Below are 23,503 nucleotides of genomic sequence, written 5' to 3'. Positions count from 1 at the left end.
GATGTAGAGATAGCAATCCATCTTGAGTGTGTGTCTCCTGTGGGGAACTTGTCCGCGGCGAAGTGGAATTCTGATGTGCAGCCTTGTAGCTGACCGCCAGTTTGGGAGTCTGAGTTTGTATGAGAAAAACTCATGAATGCTTTGAAGTCCTATGATGACTTGATCGCAGTGGGTTGTGGGTATCTGAGATCTGTGCTCCTGGGGTTACCAGGTGATGGACAGATTCGTCTCCTGGCCCCCTTGGAGGATGCTCTCTGGAGGGTGGAACAGTCTGGCCAGGATGTCAAGGGTCCTTTTTTTGGTGTCTTCCTTGAATCCATGTTCTTATTTCTGGCATAGAGCAATTGCTCAATTAATGTCTCTGGTACTGAACTGAAAGGGAGAGGGAGATTTTCTCTCCTTGGCAGTTCTGGCGGGAGGCCTGTGGGAAAGTCATGCGGATGCCATGGTTTGCCACCTGCAAATTGCCATTTCTGGGTTGCATGAGAAAATGGGGTTGTGGGCAAGGCGTCAGCTGACTGAACCTGGGAGCTGGCCATTTGCTCAGACCACTTAGCCATGACCATCAGAACAGGTGCAGACTCGTCAGGGCCAAGGCCACAGGTTAGGCTGGGGGCCACCGAAGCCGGAGGTCTCACCCCTTTCTGATTTAGAACATTCATAAATTCAGCCAACTTTTATTAAGTACCAGCGTTTAGTGTATGCTGGGTAGTGAGCCCACAGACAAGACCAGGTCTTAGCTGACCCTGACACTCCAGAGCTCTGGCCCAGTGGTCCCTGATCCATGTCAGGAAGGGAGAAGATGGACTGCTGTCCGGATACTGGGTCACTCGCATTTTTGAGGCCCTGAGGAAGCTTGTATTATATGGATTCTAAATACCGGTGGAGGTCCCGCATAAGGACAAAGGAAATGTCTTTATTAGCCTAGCAGATGTCTGGTTCGCTCTGCTCCCCTTCTGTGCCCTTTACCAGACCTAACCTTGCTTCTTAGGAGTCAAGGAATCAAGAAAAGAAATAGTTTGTTTATAGTGGCCTAAGCTGGGGTTTAAAAAAAAAGGATTTATTGAGAATATACATTTATTTTCATCTAGGAAGCGTCAGAGTGGCTGGAAGCTGCCATGTGAATCAAAAGAGTAAACGGTGTAATCTGTGCTTTTAAAGCTACTTATTGTGTGATAGACGATACGAGACTTTCGTTTTTTGTTTTTAATCTCTAAATTTGTATTTTATTTCACTGTTTAAACCCAGGAGTTAATTGTCTGATTTTTTTTTTTTCTCACCAGCTTTTTGGAAAAGACAAGGGAAGGGGATGAGAGAAGGAAAACATTTGTTGACTTCCCCTTATGTCCCTGGGACTTAAGGCCGTCATCCTCATCCGCCCCATGCTGGGCGGTCAGGGAGGCCCAGGGGGACGACCCCCACTTGTCAGGACACTGTGGCTTGGAGAGGTAAATGCCTGGTCCTCTGCCACCAAGCTCACTGATGACCAGAATCTGAATTCAGGTCTGGCCCTGGGCCCTCCAGCACACCAGAGAGACCACCTTCTTTTTTTTTTTTTTTTTTTTTTTTTTTGGTCTTCCTTTTGCTTTCCCTTGGGAATCCTGTCTTATTAATTTTCTACTTCTCTTATCTACTACTTTGGGCTAATTTCCTTTTCATCTTTTCCTCCCCAGTAAGCAAGTTGAGAGGCCTGCCTACCCTAGTTCCTTGCCTGGTTTCCCTTCTCAGACCCGCCTTCTCACTTGGGGTTATTTTCGGTCACTGAATCCCTGCAAGTTTCCCTCTTTCTTTGGTTAAAAAAAAAAAAAACCTCTGGAAACCCACCCTGCTCCTCCAAGTCTGGGAAAATCAGGAGTGCCTCGGAGGGTGTGGCCGGGGAGAAAGATACCCGGCTTCCCGGACAACGGGAGGCTCTCTGGCCCTACCTAGCTCCGCGCCTGTGAGCAAACCCCATGGACCCTTCCAGACCTTCCATGCAAGACTGCTGAGCAGTGGGGCTCTGCATTTTCTTTCTTTCTTTCTTTCTTTTTTTTTTTTTTTGTTTCTGTTCTTAGAAATAGTAATTGAGTAAAAATGTAAGTGAGCACATGCCAGGGGGCAGGCGTCCAGGGTCAGGGTGAATTTCTCCATGCTGAGTGTGATTCTGAACACTCGTTAAGTGGAGTCTGGCCTGTGCCAAGCAGCTCAAGGGCCATCCCTGTCACCTTGTGTGAACCGCCTCTCGTTCCAAGGAGATGCTGGGAGCGGCCGCGGGGTGTGTGGGACCTGTGGCGCCCCTGGCTTTTCTCAGTCCCTCCGCAACCTGGGCGTAGCTGATCACAGCGCGTCCTGACCCTGATGGCTGGACTGGCAGTGCTGACGCTTCATCAGCTTTAAGTACAATCCCCTGGAGGAAGAAGTTGTCCTGCTCCTCCCAGGCCATGCAGCTGCTACATCATTTTGCTGCCTTTGAGTTCACTCTCCCCCAAAACGTAGGGCAAAATGAGGTTAACCTGCCTGAAGGTTTTCCTCCTAAGACATCAGAATCGGGAATCGATAAGCGGTAGGGACAGCCTCTCCATGAAGGAACAGGTCAAAAGCCATGAAGGTGGATTCAACTTTGTTTTTCAAGCATTTCCTGAGCAAGATGGTTTTCACTAGCTTGGTTGAGATTTAAAGATGGGCTTCTCAAAAGGTGGCCGCCATTTGTGCATCCCGAAGGGTCCTAAGAAGCAGATTCCCTGGCCTGTCTCAGCCCTGCAGGGTCAGAACCACTGGGGCGGGTGGAGCCGAGGGGCCGCCCCTTCGGGAGGCTCCCAGGGGAGGCTGGTCTCTCTGCAGCTCAGGCCGCGCGCGCGCTCTCATCCTGCCGGGCTGTTTACTCGCAGTCCTTCAGCACCAAGGGCGCAGGTCCAGCGGGGCCTCTGTTTGATCAGCTGGTCCTGCAAGTGTGAGATCCTGAAGCCATGCAGGGCTGAGGTTTCACCCTGTGCTCTCCATTTTCCCCAGTGCTTACAGATACCAAGGTAGATCTGAGGTTAACCACACTGATCACACGTAGCCCTGGCCCTCCATTCTCCACAGAGGGGGCCACGAGTGTGCCAGCAAGTAAATGATCACACGGGCGTGTCGGAGCCTAGTCTGAAGGTGATGCGTGGGAGTGAGATCCTCCATTCGCGTCCCAGCTGTGGATTGGCAAGGGGCTTTGCAAAACTCACGTGTCTTAAGTGGCGTATAACGTATAATGTGTAAGTCAGTGTATAATGTTTAATTTGCTGAGGGAGTGTTTGGTCGAAGCACTGCTGACCTCTGCATGGCCTGAATCCTGTTCTGAGACATTCCATGGGGTAAGGATCTAGCCAACAATGGAATGTAAACTTGACGATCTCAGCCAAATTCAGCTGCAAGGAACTGCAGTTTTCTCTTTCTAAATACTGCTTTTCTCAACCAGATGTATGAGAGCAGGTGAGAATCTGACCCAGATATTAAAAAGAAAAGTTAATGATAAATCAGTTGGTATTTTCTTTGTGCAAGCCTATATACCTCCTGATACTTTTATGTTGTTTGGGAACCATCCAGTATTTGGAATCCAACCATCTAGACCCAGTCTTCTATAAGGACTGTGGTTTTGACCATCACACTAGAGGAATAACCAGTTCTTCTATGTGGTCTGGGTCACTGAACAGCCCACAGGGCTACTGAAGTATGGCAAGAATGACTGATAGTCTTAATTCTACAACCCTACGAGCCTTCCATTAAGAGGTCTCTACGTTAACTACAAAGATAGATGTAGTTTGAAGATAAATGTCAAATGCATGCAGAGATCGTGGGATGAAGATTCATATTCATATTTCACTCCACAGTGTTTACTGTATGCTGTGTGACTGTCACCAGTGAATACCATCAGTGAATAAAACAGCGAAAAACTTTGCCCTTGGGGGAGCTTCACATTTTGGGAGAAAGAAGAGAGCTGACTAATTTAAAAAAGATGAGATAAGAATGGTGGAATCTGATCAATGTTACAGTGGAGAAAAGTAGAGTAGACTTGGGGGGTGGGGAGGGGAGTGGCAGTTTTTGGTGGGCGGGGCACGGAAGGGCTCGTTAAGAGGTGACATGTAAACAGAGCCTTGAAGGAGGTCGGAGGACAGCCTGGGGCTGTGTGGAGTAGAGCATTTCTGGCAGAGGGGACAGACGTTGTCATTCCTGGCAGACTCAAGGATCATCCAGAGTACCCTAGGAGATGAGGTTAGAGAGAGAATGAGAGATGGGTCAGATGGGGCCTTCTAGGTCATGGTAAAGTCGGTGGCTTTTCCTCTGAATCAAAGGGGGAGAAGGGCGGTTTTAGCCAAGGGGTTCCTGTGGCTCTTAAGTTGAGAACAGTCCCCAGGTGACCAAGGTAGGAGCACAGAGTCCAGTGAGAAGACCTTTGTAACGCACTTTTTTTTTTTTTTGGATGGGGGAGGCAATTCGGTTTATTTATTTACTTTTTTCTTTTAATGGAGGTTCTGGGGATTGAACCCAGGACCTCGTGCATGCTAAGCACACGCTGTACCGCTGAGCTATATGCGCCCCAACTCCACCCCCAGAAAGGCACTTTGCAGCTGTATTTCTAAGTGAAGCTGCACCAAGAATTTCAAACAGACCTCCCTTGTGCTGAGTTCATTCTTCAGCAGATAATGCGATTGGCCGGCTCCAAGTGGGTTCTATATGTAGAATCTCTTTTTTGTGGTTTTTGCTTGTTTTAAATGAATACTCCTAAGTCATTGGCAACCCATCCCCTTCCTTTCTGGAAAGAAGCTCTCTGCACCCTTCTGTGTATGAAAATAACCGCTTGGGCCTCACATCTTGTGCTGACAAGTGAGGAATGGCAGCTGTTGGAGGTCGTACTTGCCGTAACGCCTAGTCACAGCCATCCTCCGCTCAGTGGCCAGGGACACATGGCACCAAACTCATAGGTGACCACAGCTGGCCTCGGAGACTGACAAACTAACTGCCCCTCCCTTTGTGAAGTGGAAAGTTGGGCTTGGAAGGGTCTTTGGATCTGTCTAGCTGTGCCCAGAGCCTTTGCCTAAACTTTGAAGTGAGGTCATGAGCCAGGGAATTTGTAAAACTATGTCTCTTATCAGTCAGAAAGCATTTCTGTTGGATGAGAGTTTGCTTTCTAATTTTTAAGTTTTGAACAGCAAGACTTTACGCTGGGATGTAGATCTGACTCCTTCATCCATCTGTACGAGACACGTCCCTGGACTCTCCTGTGGACCAGGGGACTAGCTCTGTCCACAGAGGGAGGAACGCAGCATAGACCTCGTCTTCAGGACCCTAAAGCTGAGTGACAAGGTCAGGCAGACAAACAAAAGCGAGAGCCAGCACCATGTGGTTGATTACAAGTAAGGGTGTGAGAGGTCAAAAGAACTGCTTCATTTGCCTTAGAGAGGTCAGGGAAGCCTTCGTGTGGGAGGCGGTATTCACTGCTTAAAAAGATGACCTTTGAAATAATGGTTTGGCAGTTACCCAGTAGCAATCGGAAGCTGCTTATGTTTTCTGGAAGGAGGAGATTGGCCCTGTCATGTCCTTTTCTTCCTCTGTGAGCTCGAGTGACTACCATCTCGATGAAACAGGACACAGCAGAAGCACCTAGCAGTCTTTGAAAAAAAAATTGGTGTGTTCCTACAGGAGACCCACTTTGAAATACTGAGGCTGGAGAACAGGGCAAGATCATTGTATCAAGTATCTGTTATTCAAAGTTGACACAGTCAGGAGCCATAATGGACCTGTTGCATAAGAACACCATGGCACCACGATGTGCTGTGACATAATGGAACTCTGTGGAATGACATTATTTCACAAGTTCAAGGTCACGATCTAGAGCTTTCCTTCTTCATCTCAAGGGCACATCGCCAAGATGGATCTCTCTCTCAAATTATACTCACATCGTACTTGGATTTGTGTGCTGGCTGTGGCTCTGCCCCGTGACACTTTGTTGTGGGACTCAGGCTGAGGGCACAGCGTCTAACCTGGGCATGCTGACCTCTGTCTGGACCTCATGAGATGCGGCAGTTACCCCCACCCACATGGGGCCAAGCCAATAGGACAGGAAGGGGCACAAGAAAGGGTCCATGTGGGAGTGGGCCCATGGGAGAAGGACAGACCCCATTTTGAACGAATGATAGTCTTCTACAGTGTAGGCGGAGGAGTTGGGGGAGAAAGAAGGATTTCTCCTGTGGTACCACCTTTCTGTGTTGTGGATATGCCATGATTGGATCCACAGTATTGCTTTTATCTGTGGGATTATGAGGAGCTTTACAATGGATATTTACTAAATAATTAGTAGGGTGACTTTATAAGACAGACATAAATGTCCTTCTCCATTTTTGTATCTGACTTGTTTGTTCCTCCAACTGAGAAAGGTTTGTTTGATGTCGAAGGCACAGTAGGTAGCAGTAGGTTTAGGAAGCAAGTCCTGATGTGTTATGTGAAATTTATGTATGTCAGGGAAGCTCTGGAACTCAGGCTTACCTCCAAAACATGTAGTCATATCCCTTAGCCTTAGGGTCTCAGGCTGCTTCCGTGGTCCTGACATGCCCGGCATGTCTGGTAGATGTTCTTCATAGTAAGGATATAGGCTGAGTTTCCATGAGACTGTAAGTCCACAGATGCTTCGCTGTTCGCTAGAGGGACCATGACTTCCCTATTTCTTATCTCTCTTGTGTGAGTTCCATTGCCAGTTTAATGATATAAATATCGCACGCCATGTGGTTCCCTAGACTTCTGTCTAAACTGAACCTTCGTCTCCTGACAATGACCTGTCAGGTCGACGGCTTAGACTCAGCCTCCTTCTCACTGTGTCCAGTGAGAAAACTGGAGAGGAGCCCTGCCTGGCCTGGGGCATCTCCTGTGCAGCTCTCAAGACAGGGAGCGCCATCCATCCATCCGTCCGCCCGGAGCGCCCCAGAGCACGCTGGGCAACTTGGTGCCAGCGAGGTTGTCGTCGTCACCACAGCCTATTCTTAGTAGCAGGTGCTGAGCTTTTCCATCCTGCGCTTGGGGTCAGCGGTGGGAAAGAGCAGGAAAAAAAAAAAATGAAAGCATTGTTTTGCACATGGCTGGACATCTGTGTTTCTGAATTGCCCTGTTGTGTGGCTGATGCAACTGCTGAAGCTGTTTTGCTGAATGTGAACTTTGTCCACCGACTGGACTCTAAATTGGTTTTGGATCCTTGTGAAATCTAAACGGTCAGACCATATTTTTCTAATCTTCGGCTGGACTGGCTCCTTGCTCTGAAGTGGAGCTGACTCGGATGTGTTCACATTCGCCGCGGGGGTTGCTTCTCTATTTTCCTGGTCTGTGTTTCTTGTTTTCTCAAGACTGCTACTTACCTCGTCCGCTGTGCATGTGCGGGAGAGTGGGAGGGCAGCTCCCTGGGGGCACTGCGGCCACTGCGGCTTCGGGGATGGTTTACTGGAGGGTTATTGTGAGGGAGAGAGCAGACTGATTGTTGGAAACTAAACAGGGGAAGCACCAGTTTACCCACTAGGTCCACTGGTACCATGGCAAAAGCGTGGACTTGGGCTTCAGATATCAGAGCCCTCAGATCCCTTATTGGAACCGTGGACCCTCGGGGCTGTGGTCTTTCCTTGGTCGTCCTAGTGCTGAGGTGCTCAACCCCACTGTGCACGAGAATCAGCTGGGAGGTGACTGACGCACGTCCAGGCTGGGGTCCGCCTCCAGAAATTCTGATTCAGTTGGTGAGGGGTGGGGCCTGGCATCTTGTTTTACAAAAGCTCCCCAGGGCATGCTAATGTGCATCCAGAATTGAGAACCTCTGTTTTGGGAGTTAACGGAGCTTTTGCTACCGTGATTTTCTGTCTAGCCATCCACGTTATAATATGAGTGAATTTCTGTATGAAGAAAAGGCAAATGTCTGAGTGAGGGTGTTGATAGATGAAGGTGGATTCTGTCTTTAGTAGTAACAAGATGAATACTAATGATCCCACGAGCCGCCAGTTATTGAATACTTAAATTAGGCACTGGGCTAATCTTTATGTTAGCCCTAGAAGAGAAACACTTGTTATTCTCCGTTTTCCAGATAAGGAGACCGAGGCTTGCAGACATCATGTAATTTCCCCACAGTCACACGGCTACTCAGTGGCAGAGCCAGAGCTTGAACTCGGTCTGTCTGGTTCCAAAGCTCATCGAATCAATCGCTCCCCTAAGATGATAAACTTAAATATAAACAAGAAGATTTGGGGTGAAAGGATGAGGTGTCAGAATTCACTGAGTGCAAATACGTTATCTGTGTGATAAGGAAATCATTCTTTTCTGAAGGAGGGGAAAAAAGATATGTTTGGATGTCTTCCTTTTTTTCTTTCTTTTAAGTCCAGTATTTCTCTCACAAAAACCTCTGGAAATTCAAGGCAGGCAGCAGAACTCAGGGTCTTGAACGCAGATATCAAAATTAGGTAGCGGCTTCAGAGTTTCGCTCATCCTTCTGTGTTCCTCGTTTGTGGGATGGAGATGGTTTCTTCTTGCATGACCTCGTGTGAAGTATGACGCATCCTTAAGTGATTCTCTGGTCCAGACTGGGTAATCCCTGAGGTGTGCAACGTCAAATCTGGATGTTTCTCATTTTGCTCCCTAGATAGGACCAACCTTTTTTTTTTCTTATTTTTTTAATTTTTAAAATTATTTTTTTGTTTGTTTATTTTTTTGCAAGCTAGTAAATCTGAGTTCTTACTCAAACTGCTTCATTAACCCTTCAATGCCTATTAAGAGATCAGAATGGTACTGGGCCAAGGCTTTAGACATTCCACCCCCAGTTCCTGGCCATCCTATCTGTCCGCATATGTTTGAAGGAATGTTGCAGATCGAGGCATCCAATAAAAATTTGATAAATGAGGGAGTGAATGAATTTTGCAAATATTCATAGAAATAGCACCTTGCATATTGCTAAGGACTTCTTGGGAAATAAGCAAGGTCTTAGTCTGTTGGTCTGCTCCCAAGAGGCCACTTGGTCTGTTAGCCAACTCTTAATTCCTACCTGGGGGAGCTTTTTGTACACTAAGCATAGCAATATTAATAGGGTTAAAACAAATCTTATTATCGCCAACCTCTGTTTATATTTCTCAGCCTTGATGAAAGGATCCTGATTTTTTCTTTACTCTCAGTAGTATGTTTCGTGTTATAAATGATGAATTAATAATTAGTCCCCAGGGCCCACCAAGAGCAGGAGAGAAGCTCTTTGCCAGCCCATAGGGAAGACAAGGCCAACTTTGATGCATTCTTGCCATGGATGGTCCCATGGGGACACCTGGATTAGCCCCTGCTCCCTCTGTGAGTTCAAGCTGCTGTCACTGGAGTTACAAAGGGCCAGTCGGGCCTCTGTTCTTAGGTCCTCAGCCAGACAGCACAAGTATTTTTAGGGCTCATCTTGTCGCAATCTAACTTCTGCTTGAAACTTTTAACACATGCAGTCTGCCCTGAAATGATGTTTAAACTACTCTCTGGGTAGTGGAGGAGGGCTCAGATTAGTCCTACAGCCTTTCAGCATTTTTTTTTTTTATTACTAAATATCCAACAGGCTGAACAGAGGAAATTCAAGTCTAACCCTGGAGGGACCCCTGTTTAGTCATCTGTCTAGACAGACGAGTTCATATAATGGGCCTCTCTGTTTCTTCTGCTTTGTTATAACAGACGGTGGTCCCTTCCTTTAAACTTTGTGAGGATGTCAGCCTTCGGTTGTTTTGATCCCAGCTTACTGTTGATAAGCCAAGAAAGTGACTCACACATGAGCCAAAGATGACTCTTAAGTGTGACACTTAGTCTGTGATATAACAGAAGGAAAAGACAGGCTTTGCATCAAGGAGAACCCTGGGTAAAATCCTGACTATGAAATATTGGGCAAGTCAGTTACCCTCTCTGAACCTCGTTTTTCTCTTGAAAATAAGAATTAATTTTGAAAAATAAGCTTCTCTAATGGTACTTTTAAAAAAAGAAATTAACACATAAAAATGCCTTGCCTGTGGTAGGGAGCGAATGAATTATTCATTCATTCAATCATTCATTCATTTCAAGGTGATCAGTGAAGATTTTAATGTTCTTGCTTTTGTGTTCTGAGAACCAAAGGAAACCCAGAAATTCCAGCCCATGTTTTTAATATCAAGTTACCATACATTGAGAAAAGCAAGTGAGATATATTTTCGAAAACTTAGGAAAAAAAATTAAAAGTGGTACCAATTTCTACCAGAGGAAAATGATACTGGAGATACTGTTTAAAAATTGGTAGACGTTAATAAGGCAGAATGCCATCCTATGTCTTGTCAGGAGGGTTCGAAACTCTCAGGACTTGCCTAAAAGGACCATGTGTTTTAGTGACTATTTCTCCAACTAAGGGATACCTCCGTCCCCCTTGTTATTTTAATTTAATTCCTTCCTGGATTGTCCCTGAAAATGATGAAATGATAAATGATAAAACAATGATGCGGAAAATATTGTTTTATTTAATTTAATTCAGTAAATATCCGCCAAGCATACAGGGTCTCAAGGGCTTGCTACCTGAATCACACAGCTGGACAAAAAATAGAGACTAGGGATGGGTCCCTTCTGGAAGAAGCAGCACAGACAGCCCAGAGGAAGGCACTGGGGGTCACGTGCACCAACTGCCTTGCACAAAGCAGAACAGCAAAAAGTTGCTGAATGATATTTACAAGCCGAGGCCAATGGAAGCACGAAGACAAGGTGATTGGTTAATGAAACCAACTCTTTTTTTTTTTTTTTAACATCTTTACAAGATTTCATTTTCCCATCCAGGAACATAAGATACCTCTTCATTTATTAAAGTTTGATTTTTAAATCCTCCGTACAAAGATCATTCTAAAATGTGACTAAGTCCTGAATGTGAGACCAACTTTTTAAAAAAGTGATCCATGTCGTACATAGAGCAACAGATATGTGTCCTGGAGTAGCCACCGCCTCTGTGTGAAAAGGGAAGGAGGAAAGTTAGCGTCTCCTTCAGCTGTTAAAGGACAGAAGGAAATGATGTCTGTGTTGATAGTGAAACTTTTCACATTTCGGAGTACAGTTCCTGACACTCTCGTATATTGAAATTCCATTAGAATCCAGCGCTTTACGTGGCTTCAGATATGGTATGTCTGAGTCATGTCTCTTTCAATACAACTGCAATCAATAAAAAACCCCAGTAAAATGCGGTTAACCACAAGGACATCCCTCCCCACCGTCCCCGCCCCCAATCAGCACTGTGATTCATTCTGTTTTGTGCTCCTCCCCTCAATAAACTCTATATGGAGAGAGACTTATGCTTCTCCAAGTACAAAGAACAGAAAGTCCCAGTCTTGTGCTGGTTGCCTGTTCCTGTGTTGTATAGCTTGCCCCACGCCTGACCCCTGGGAAGCCCCATCCTGTCCCTTGTCCCTTGGGTGGCTGTGGCCAGGGAGAAACTCTGCCTGGGGTCATGGGTATGCAGGATAGATGTTTCCAGAGGAGGTGGCCTGAGGTCCAGAAGGCCTTCCTGAGTAAACAGTCTTGCCCTCTCTCTTCCTCATAAAACTCTGCCTTCCTCCTGTCTCCTCTGTATAGTGAATGCTGAGGCCTCTGAGCCATCACCTCCTTCGTTTTGATCCATTCTGTATCTTGTAGTGCTTTTCCCCTTCTGTTCTTACACAGAAGGGACCTGAGGCAGGAGTTGTGATTGCCTGGGGAGGCCAGAGGGGAGGAGGAGGAGGGTGATAGACAGACAGGTGTGCAGAGGACAGAGACAGCCTTCACCTGCTGGCCCTTGTTTTTTTGTTTTGTTTTGTTTTTGTTTTGTTTTTGTTTTTACCACTTTAACCATTTTAAAAATTTTTTAGGAGGGAGGTAATATTATTCATTTTATTTATTGTCATTATTATTTTTTATTTAACAGAGGTACTGGGGATCGAACCCAGGACCTCATGCCTGCTAAGCATGCCCTCTACCACTGAGCTATACCCTCCCCTCCACTCACCCTTTGGACTTGGCGGCTGCTACCAGCCTGAGCAGCCACTTCCCTGGCTGGCGAAGCTAGAGGGGAGTCTGCCAGCAGACTCCAGCTGTCATCCCGGAAGTCCTTGAAACATGACGTTCCGTCACCCAGAGGGGAAATCGGGACCCACAATTACCTTTAACTGTCAAAGCAGACCAGGAGAAGGTGCACTTTTTTCTGTGTTCTTGGGAAAATGGTGCGCCTTTCTTTGACCTGCCTCGTGCTCCCAGCCAGCTCGCACATTTCTTCTCAAGGTTGCTATTTAGGGGGAGGTTTTATTTAAAAGTTCTGAGGTTAGGTCTCTGGAAGGCAAGATGAAGCCAATTGAAAACCGTCTCCTTTATCTCTTCTCTTGACCACGGGAAGTTCAGTTCTTTCATCCGAATCAGCGAAGGCCAAAGTTGAAGTCGCTGGCTATGATATCATCTAATTTTACCACTCTCCTCTCCTTGCTTCCAGGTAATGGAGAGAAGTGAATTCACATACGTTCAACTGTGCTTAACTTCTTTTACTTATCGGAGGAGCCAGTTACTCTTTGCTAAGGATCTCTGACTAGTTTCGTTTATTCACACTTGGTATCTGGTCCATAATAACAATAACAGCAGCAGCAATAATAATAATATTTATTCCTTCTACTAAGGTAGTGCCGCTTCTACCCCAGGTTTCTGCTAAGCACTTTGGAGAAACTGATTCATTTGATCCTGGCAATAATAGATAGGCGTTATTCTTTTCTCCATTTCACGTAAGAAAAAAACCAAGGCAGAGAGTTTAAATCACTCCCAAGATCAATAGCTAAAATGTGGACCAGCCAGCACACCCCTCTCCCCCGCCACCATAGTTGCCACTGTCATCATGCCTCACTCCTGTTCATTGAAGCTTGAGTCAATCACCAACCACGTGACACTGAAGCAGCAGGGTGGTGTAATGGCTAAGTTAGGCACCAACACCCGGAATGAAAGTCGCTTAGGTCTGTGCATTGAGGGAAAGGCAGTCCACTCTGAAAGTGGGGTCCACTTGGCCCAAAGTATGGAAATCATTTATATGTTGGAAACCTACACGGTGCGTGGACCCCAGCACTCCTGCGGGTCTCCACTGAAAAGAGCCGTCAGCATGCCCAGCTCTCTTCAGATGGCTTTTTTTTTTTAAAAACTCACCCCTTTGATTAGCAAACAGTACAAATGTTTATAGAGTTGGAGGATTTTGAAGATCTTTATTTGAATTGCACAAAGCAGCCAAATGCAGTTTGGCCCTGGGCTGCAGCATATATGTGTCTGGGTGCCAAGAAGCAACTGCGCTCCGCCTGGGATGCCGAGCATTCCAGACCTGTTACCTTGTAAGTGTAATATTTACCAGATTTTCGCTTCATCTGGAGATGGGGAGCAGAGCTGCCCAGAGTGGGGGTGGGGCCGGCTGCTGGGAAGGGAGCTCATGGGCAGAGGAATCCCTGCGTGAGCGGGGAGCCGGGAAGGTGAGCACAGAGCTGCCAGAAACAAGCCCTTGTGCTGGCAACTTGGAATCGAGGAAAAAATAACAGAGGCTGAGATGCTGGGGCTCAGCACGAACCAGGCCCAGCGCTGGGTCTTTTTGCTTTCACCGTCCTAGTTTATCCTCCCGGCTCTAGGCGGCAGATGCTGACTTGTCCCCATTTTACAGATGGGGAAAGCGCAGTTGAGAGAGTTACGTGGATTGCCCAAGGTCAGGTAGCTAGTTCTGTCCCAAGGTCTGTCTGTATTTTTACTTTGGTAAAACTGGTTTAGAGCAAAGGGTGAGGGTGGCCCAGCAGGCCCTAAGCATCCCCTGTAACCTCTGTCTATTCTCTCTGCCTCTGACCTTCCCACCATCCTGCAAGGCTGGTGTTCCTCACATTTTACAAATGAGGAAACTGAGGCCTAAAATCGTTAGAAGATGCGCCCGAGGCCAGCTGTGAAGTGGCAAAGCCAAAGCCGAATCTGGGTCTGCTGAGTGAGTCCCGAACCGTAAATCTCGTTGGTTACAGCGCGATGTCTTCATCGAGCACCAGTGCCAAGATGACAAACAAAAAACCAAATCCTAAAACTCTGGACAAGCCCTGAGCTCTGTGATGTGCCTGAAAGAGAAGGGGCTGGAGGCTGAGTTCCAGGTGGTCTGTACTGAACCCCATATGTCAATAAACAGAGCTAGTAAATGAGATAATGTTATTAGGAGTGTGTGTGTGTATCCGTGCACACACAGTGGGGCCATCCTAGGCTGGAGCAGGGGAGAATTATTTTCAAATTGAAGAGATCAGCAGTTGCCAGAGAAGCACATGGGTAATGAACCATATTTTACTTTCATCATCACTTCGTGGGATGAGTAAATAGTGACAAGATCCCTGAGGTCAGCAAAAGGGGACGGTGAAAGCTGCCTCTAGGTCTTCCTGCCCTTCCGGGATGGGGGCTGCCATGACCCTCAACATCGCCGCAGTTTTTTATTTTTCATTTTTTATTTTTTTGCGGAGGAGTATTTGTGTGAAAATGAGACCAGAGCATTGGAAACGGCCCCCCCCGCCCCCAGCCAAAGTGCTCGGGGCCGTCTTCCAACGAGGCTGGAAATATAAACAGAAGAGCCAGCTTGCCCGGAGGCCCCTGCAAGGGCTCTTATTCGCCACTGCTCCCTTTGCTTCGGGGGATCGTGCTTTGGTTGAATCTCACCCAAAAAGCAGTATTTTTAGCCGAAGGTGGAAAATTAGAAAAGCAAAGGTGTGAAATGAAGCTCTTTGGTTAGTGTTGTCGGTGGGAGAGCAGTCCGTCGCCCCCAGCGTAGAGAAGGTGGCTCCAAGACTCACATCCAGACTCGGGCAGGGCCCCTGACGCGCGCGGCGCCCGCTGCTGCTCGCGAGATGGACGCAGGGCCTAGTTTTAAGCACTTGGTTTCACTTCCACACTCAAGTGGGTCGTCAGCTTTTTTCTCTGTGGAAATTCAGAGTTTTTTCTCTTCTGGCTTCACAGTGCCTCTGTGTCCTGTATTGGACAGTTGGTTACAGGAACTGAATCCAAAGAATGATTTTCCATCATTTCCATTTTTTTTTTTTTTGGCATATACAACAGGCCTTGGTTATGCTACTATTTTTTTGAGTGGGTTTTGTTTCATGAGTGGATTTGGTCTTTAAATTCCCTTTTCTGATTGGGCTTTGGTGGTGTCAGGGGTATACTGTCTGCCTGAGTTGGAGTATTTCCCTATTTCTTTCTCTGGAAGAGTCTGCATGGATTGGAGTGATAGGTTTCCTGAAAGTCTAGTGAGACTCCTCCAGCTGCCTGGGACTAGTATTTCTTTTTAGGACATTTCATTATGGGATTATTTAAAAAATATTGATATGCATTTCCATCCTTTCATTTCTTTTTTCCCCTATTCTTAATGGAAGTACATACTGTGAAACACACAGGTCTTAAGTGTGCAGCTTGATGAATTTTGACAAAAATGTATCTTCAACAAAATCTTTTTTTTAGTTATTGAAGTATAGTCAGTTTACAATGTTGTGTTAATTTCTGGTGTGCAGCAAAACGTTTCAGTCATACATGAACATACGTATATTTAGTTTCATATTCTTTTTCATTGTAAGTTACTTACAAGATATTGCATATAGTTCCCCGTCCTATATAATTTAAACTTGTTTATCCATTTTATATTTAGTAACCTTCAACAAAATTTTAAAGCAGAAGAGGGTGGAGTGACTCTCGTGTAGTGAAACAGCCAGTGTTTAGGGAAAAGAGTCAGGTTTAGGAAAAGGAGGATCAAAGTTACCAACTCCTGCTCCTGACATAAAGCTGAGATCCTCAGATCCCACCCCCGACTCCCTGAGGAGCGCATGTTTTTAAGGGGCTTCCCTTTCCAAGCACTGGTGGTACGTGGAGCTCCAATGTGAGCTTTCTCTTTTGATCACTCATCTCGACTTTTGAAAGTAAATATTTATGGGGGCCAGGAAGTTGTCTGTCCTGTGACACAAGCCTACTCTAAGATGTTTTTAGAGTCCTCTTGGAAATAATTGGAGTTTTGAATTAAACACTAGAAAGGTTTCAAGGAAGAATCAAAAGCAAAAGGAAGGGCAATTCCCAACGAGGAGGAAAGAACTATGTGCCAGAGCCTCCGACTGCTGGGCCTGCCCTGGGATATTGCAGGAGAGCTCTCGGACTGGATTCACGATATAAACAGGGATTTAATGGGAAGCCTCTGAGCACAAATGCACCCACGTTTAGACGGGATCTCAAACTACTGTTTTGTTGATGTGTAATCCTCCTGGGATTTGGAAGTGATCTTTTAGGAAGGTCAAAACTGCAAGGCAGGAAAGCATGTGCCTTTTTTAAAAACAAATCATCAAATGAACTTATTTACAAAATAGAAACAGATTCATGGACACAAAACAAAATTGTGGTTACAGGGGAAGGCGGGGGTGGAGAGAGAAATGGGGAGTTCAGGACTTACAGATACTAATTATATGTATTAGTATATATCAAACAGATAGACAGCAAGGTCCTACTGTACAGCACAGGGAACTATATTCAATACCTTGTAATAACCTATTAGGAAAAAGGGTATACATATGTGCGTGTGTGTGTGTGTGTAACTGAATCACTATGCTGTACATTAGAAACTAACACAACATTGCAAACCAACTATACCTCAATACAAAGAAAAACAATACCTCCATCAAAAAAAGTATCATCGATTATAAATATGAATCTACATTAAGAAAACCACAAGAACATTTTGAAATCCAGTAGCAAGGTTGCTGATTTGCCCCTCAGAGGTCCCTTTTCTGTTTGATGGGAAAGCAGGTGGCAGGGCGGTAGAGAAGGAAGGAGTCACAGGTCTTCAGTGTCGCACACGCTCCTATTGGCTTCATAGGCAGTGGGAATTCTTACTTAGAAGGGGCAGCCCTTGCATAAACCGTTTATCCCTGTAACCACAATGTCTGGGAGTTTTTTTACTGAAGAATTTTAACACAGCTACATGTCAGAGGATTCGCAATATTTGGTGATGTCTTGAGTCAGGTTTCAAGGAGTTAGAAGTTGCAGCAAAGTTAACCACAGGGTTCTGAAGAACTTTCCATGAAACACATTTTCAAATAAGAAATGTTGCCTTTGGACTTCTCCACCTAAAAAGGCAGAGCGTAAATACATACTGACAAAAAATGTGCCACATTCTGGAGCCTCCCCAAAATTGTGAAATGACACAAGAATGCTTTCCCTCCACCCATTCTTTCATTTCGACCTCACAGTTTGTCATGTGTGGCGATTTTGTGGCTATATGACAGTTCTGTAGTGAAGAGCTATAGGGCAAGTTGATTTAAGGTTGATTTAAATAATATAAAGTAATTCACAGAGTTTTTCCCCCCTCTCCTCTGCTAGACATCTTGATTCATTTTTTTTAAAGAACGAAAAAAGAAAAAAGGAATTACATAGCATAAGTGTTCTCCATGCATTGGATATGTGACTATTTTTAATGATGGTGCATTGTCATTTATTATTTCATAAGATTAGAAGTTACCATATTTTTGTGTAGATAATTAAACTTGTTGTGTATGTTGGAATAGAATTAGAATAACTTGAGATGGAAAAAGCATTAGCAGGTATGTTGGGAAAGCTGAGAAAATCAAGTACATTAAATGCCCTACTATGTGTTACAAACAAGGTTGTGTATGAAACGGGTCACCCCTTGAAGTGAAGCACTGACAGTGGTACACAGTAAGTCACTTCCACTATGGCTCCACCACTTATTGGCTACATGACCTTAAATAAATTATCTAACCCTCCTAAGCCCCGGTTTCCTGACCTGCAAAATGGAAATGAAAAGAATGTCTACCTTATCGAGTCTTTGCGAGGCGTAAAGGGGGCAATGCAGGTGAGGCTTGGAGCTGCGGCTGGTATTACTGGCATCTTACACTTTGAGAGGCTGACTTTCCAGGCAGTGGATTTACCCTGCATTTGCTTCACGTCATTCTTCATTAAGCTCGGGGGCCGTAGGCAGTCCTTCACAGCCCTAGGGTTTAGCCCAAAAGGGACAGAAGGCAAAACTCAAATCTGTTGAGAATGGCTGGATACAATGCAGCTTGGAAGATGATCCATGGGGGGTTCAGGGGAGCTAGGGAAACAAACGAGAGTTGGCCGCAGGTGCTTTGGAGGCTGTCTGTGGACACGCCGTGGCCCCGGGCAAGTACCGTGCATAGGACTGATGACTCTGATCTCATAGCCACCCTGAGAGTGGCTCAGGTTTTGTGCCTTGTAGCCTGAATGGCCCTTCCCAAGCTCAGCCTCTGAATCCTCAATGCTATCTGGTTCCTTCCCCATCTTTCCTCTTTGAGGAAAACTGAAGATCCAAACTACTAGAACCAGACTTGTCTAATAAACCTTGGGACAGTGTCACAGGTTGTCAGGGTGGTCACATTTCAAAGGCCATCTGGTCCTGTCATCTCTCCTTGACTCTCGTCATAAGCCTCTGGCTGTTCCCAGGGAAGTTTCAGACTCCTTCTGTGGATGGTTCCAACACTTAGAAGCCTCATCACTTACTGACCTTTGGCTGTTCTGGGACTTTCCACCCACTGGTCCTTGAACGAACTTTTATTGGGAAGAGAGGGGACGTGGAACAGTGGGAAGACTGTGGTCTTGGGTTCAGATAGATGTGGTCTGCAATTTCCAGCCACTTCTGTGTTCTCGCAGCATGCACAAGTGACTTGCCTGCTCTAAACCTGTCTTTTCATTCATGCAAGTGGGTGGTGGGAATCATCCAGCTCATGGTCGGCACTGTCAATAAGACAGCACTTGTGTAAGAGCATTTCATTTCATCTCATAGGCATCTCGTGAGATAAGACTATGAGATGTCACTCATAAGAATATGAGATGTCGCTAAGGTTAAAAATGAGATTATATCCAGTAAAACACATAAATGTGAGTACTTTTAATAGTAAAATCACCAAAGTCCCCTTTTACACCTAGTTTTATGTGAGTGAGCCATTGGGTCAGCAAATCTAGTGAATCTGAGAGTGGTTTTCTAAGATGTGTCCTATTGAATTAGGCTCCCCTGTTCCCACAGGTTCTTGATACCAGTAGTTATAAACCAAGGAGCAGGGGCAGGTCCAAGGACTGTCCTGGTTTGTTTGACTCTGTAAGGCAGAGGAAATGCCTCCCGTCCACGGGGCTCAGATGCTGCTGCCATTTTGACATATGTGACCTGTCTTTGTTCCTGGTTAGGAGAGTGTTGCTGGCATTGAACTCTGAGAGTAGATGCAGCCCTTCCCCTTCTGCTCCCGGGATCTGTTAATCATATAGGCTTACAATTCTCGAGTACTCACTGTGTTCAAATCATTATCTTATTTAACCCTTATGGCTGTTCTTAGAGGCAAGAGTTAGCATCACATTTTATAAGCAGAGAAAAGAATCTGAGTCCTTGCTCTCATGCTGCCGTCAATCAGGTCAACATCTAAAGATCTTGAGAACCATCATACACACCAGGGTAAGCGTTGTCGGGCACCCAGAAGGGAGAGGTGGCTTCTGTCCTGGAGGAGCTGGAATTCTTCTGAAAAGAAGGGAAACAAGGCTTGACCTTCAAGAATGAGTAGACTTTGCCAAAAGTAAAGGGTTTCTAGGTGAAGAATTAACGTGGCTTGGGTGTGGTAGTGCGTCAGTCCTTGCTTGGAGACTGGAAGTAATACGGTGCATGTAGAGCTGAAGGCAGAGTCCCCTGCGGTGGGGGTGGGAGGGGAGGGGACCCTGCGGCAGAGGTGGCAGTGTCACTGCAAAGCTAGAAGTGTAGGCTGGGGTCGCAGGGTCCTGGCAAGACATGAGTTGAAGTTGTCTCTCTGAGATATTTGAAAGTTGTCAAGACTTCTCACTGGTTAAAGGTCAAGAGAGATGGAAGATGGCTGAGAATAAAGGTGGGCTTGCTCAGTACCACGCTGTCTGTACTGCTAGAAGAGGCACGACAAGCTATAGAGGGTTAGTCCTTTCTAATCTTGAATCCCTGTAGCCTCAAGGGCAGCCAGTGCCTCTCCCAGCCCCTGAGCCCAGTCCTCGCCCAACATTCTTTCAGATGCGAGGGAACTGGCGGGAGAGCTTACTGATGCCCCAGAGTGAAATCTACAGAGAACTTGTGCCGCCCCGCCCTCCCTCTTCAGGCCGACGTCTGAAAAGCCCCTCCCACATTGTGCACTTTACTTCTCTTCGTGGCCCACATGGCCACTGTCCAAGACCTGTGACCACTTGTCCTTTTCGCTTCCCTTCCCTCACACCAGGGTTGAGAGAAAAACTGGTCTGATCGAAGGCTGGGGAAATAGGATTCACTCTGTGCGGACAGTCTGTATGCATATTAGACTCATAAAATGCTTTTAGGATTCTGGGATCATCCTCGGAGATACTGGAGGTTGCCGAACACGCCGTGAAGCCCGTGTGTCTGTCTCTGTATCCCTGCCCCCTGCCAGCATTCTCCCCATCTGTGTTATTCTTCATGGAAACAGATTCAGCCTGGAAGGCCCACCGAGAGCAAGCCCACGTGTCTGTCCTCTGCAGGTTAGAAGCTCTAGTTCAAGGACCGGGGGTACCCTCCCAGCTGTGGACATGAGCTTAGACGTGTGTAATTATAGTAGAGCCATGGAGAAGGTGTATTTGCCTCTGAGAGCCCCCAGCTGCCTTCCTGCAGTGAACAAGGAGTAATTAATGTGCGATCAGTTGGTTTCAAAAAAAGAAACAAAGAGATCAGCTGGCGTTTGTGAAAGTCTGTCTGTGTCTGGGCTGCGTTGATTGTTCTGTGAGTCCATCTTGAGGGCAGAGAGGTCACAGCTGGTCTCCTACATCCAGAGGTAAGTATTTTTAAGTGCAGTAAACTTCTGGGCAATTGTGGATGCGCTTTGTACACTGAAAAGTGATTTTGTCATTGAGGCTGATGGTGAAAAAGCATCTCTGAGTCTTTGCCATGCCTGTTGCTGCAGCTGTCAGTCTCCCCTTCACCCACCGTGGAAGAAAGAGCAGACCGTCCCAAGGACATCTGAATCCCTCTCTGAAACCTGCTCCCTGCTTCTCTCTCGAATCTCTCTCTGCGTCATTCCCAAAGTCCCAGTTCCAGGGAAGGTCAGTCTATGTCGTGATCCTAAGGTAGCTGCCTGCGCTTAAATCACTTTCTCCATCTTGGTCCCTTCTAGGCACTGTCACCGCCAGGCTACTGGGCATTTAGAGGGAGATGCTCCTGCTCTTGGCACTAGAATAGCTCTTCCCAAAATCTATGAAGACTGCTTTCCCCAGAGCGTCAGAGCCAGTGGGAAGCGTGTTTGTGTTCCTGTTGCTGTAGCTCTCTTCACGTTGGAATAGCACAGAGGTCTCAGAACGGGGCTTCCCAGCCTCCATGCATTCACTTTAGAACACACCTTCTAAGGGATCTCCCGCTCCGCCGGCTGCTTTTTGTCTTGCAGAGGGGCAGGTCCCGAGCCTGGTGGCAAGAGAGGAGCACTGGGTTAGCACTAAGAAGTCCCGGGACTCATGTAAATAAAACCATTGGCTTCTGAATTATGGTTCCCTCAGCAGTAGAATGGAGCCAACACTGCTAGTTCACAGGGTTATCGGCTCAGAGGAAGTGATGTATGGGAAAGCACGTTGTGAAACATAAAACCCTAGGACGATGTCAGGGCTTGTGATTTATGTTGGTCATCAACGTATGGCTGAGCTGTTTGAAGAGAGGCGTCACCTCCTTTTCCTTTGTGATATTTATTGAGCACTTATCAGGTGCTAGGAGGCCCTGGGGAGTGAGAAGATGACAGATTCAGCTCCTGTACTCAGGAGACTTACCAAGGCTCCTCCCTCCAAGGTAAAGCCCGTGCTCCCAGCGCCGGTCCTCCTAGTGCTGATTCAGTGTGCAGCCTGGTCAGAGACGGGTCGAGAAGAGAGCCCACCAGTCAGGAGAAATAGGGGTGTGCAGACCTCTTCCTGGCTGTCAGTAGCCTCTCATCCAAGCAGGCACACAACTTGCTCCCTGCTAAAGACAGTTCTTGGGGTGTTGAGGAGCACTTGGAAGGAACTGGGAGGAGTTGCCAGGTTCCCCTTGTCAGACCTCCTCTGACGGGAAATGTCCTCGGGACTTGCCCCGTGTGTGTTCTGGAGGGCAGGGTGTGTGTTCTTCACTGGGAACCTCTCATTCCCTTGCCCACACGAAACTCAAGTTGTTTCTTCAGGGGATATGGTGGGACGGGCTATTTTCTCATTTTTCTGATGCAGGAAAAAAATCTTTCAGATACGTTGTCTAAGCTTTAAAGTTAGTCTAACGTAATATGGCAAGACACGGACATCTTCAGGGGCATAGCGGATGCACCCCAACCTGGTAAAAGTTATTCCACTGACTTTGGGACATCCTTGAGTTCCTTCTGGTAAACCTCATGCTGGTGTTTTGTAAAGGGGCCATCTCATTACCTTAGTTTGCTAGTTATTTTATTCTGGTCCTGTATGTGTGTATACACCATGGTGGCACCCTGGGAGTTCTATTTGCTTCCACCCTAACCCATTTAAGAAGCACTGGCTGATTCAAAGTCTCTTTAAAGGAGACTCAGTAAATACTTTTTAAGAAGTGTGGGAGAGCCAGTGGATTGGAACTAAATAAAGGCACCTGTCCTGTCCTGTCTACCCAACCTCCTTGAGAAAAGAGAGCAGGGAAAGTTCAGAAAGCACCTGAGTGTTGACCCCTGTCAGTAAGACTTCTGCAGGCTTCCAAATATAATAGAGAGCTGAAGCCTCCTCAAAGAGAAGAAACTTAGTTTTTCTTAAGATTTCTCCAGTCTCAAAATTACAGGGCCTCCCTCCTGGGCTGGGATGTCAAATAACTTGGGACTGGTTGGATTCATTCTTGGGTGTCCTAGCTCCTGTTTCTCAGTCAGTATTCTCTCCCAGGGTCCCTAGGAGCAGATGAAAATTTGTGCATTATAAATATCTCTACACCAAAGTCATACGACTGAAGCCAAACCATAGGGCTTGCTCTGAGATAATTAAATAAAAATCAGGCACACGCAAACATTTCAAAGTCCTTCTCTGGGGTCTAGTTCTGCCACAGAGATTCTGACTTTAAAGATTGTCTTTTCTCCTCTCGCTAATGGTGGCCTGACCTCGAACAGAAAGCTGCCTAGTGTCCACATGAATGTGAATTTTTAAAAGAAGCATAACGCCTGTGGCTCCATTCCAGAACTCGGTCATGCCACAGTTCATCTGGATTCCTACAATTCCTGTACGTTCCCGTATCTTAATTGCCCATGGCTGTGTTGCCAGTACAAACAGGATGGGAGAAGTGCACACACCCTCAATGAACACATCTACCAACCCTCAGAAAGCACCATCCTTCAAAATTCTGGTATTCTTTGTACAGTACAGGGTGACCATCTACTAGAATGCTGGTATGGATATCTGATAACTGAAAATTCCTTCCAAGCAGTTCTTCCTCCCTACCACCTTTATAGTCAAGATGCTAGACTAGCTTTCAGCCTAAAGAACAATTCTGATTTTAAGACTCTGTCCTCTGCAGTGT

General features: G+C 46.3%; 1 protein-coding gene across 3 annotated transcripts in view; it reads left to right on the top strand.

Annotated features, from left to right (window-relative positions):
- The window catches only part of TGFB2 (transforming growth factor beta 2), a 75,349-nt gene that overhangs the window by 16,222 nt on the left and 35,624 nt on the right, over positions 1 to 23,503 (top strand). The gene's annotated exons all lie outside the window — the stretch shown is intronic.

The sequence above is a fragment of the Camelus dromedarius genome, chromosome 21 (genome assembly GCF_036321535.1).
Source record: "Camelus dromedarius isolate mCamDro1 chromosome 21, mCamDro1.pat, whole genome shotgun sequence".
Taxonomy (NCBI): Eukaryota; Metazoa; Chordata; class Mammalia; order Artiodactyla; family Camelidae; genus Camelus; species Camelus dromedarius.
The sequence above is the reverse complement of the archived record's forward strand: the minus strand, read 5'-3'. Positions and strand labels throughout refer to the sequence as shown.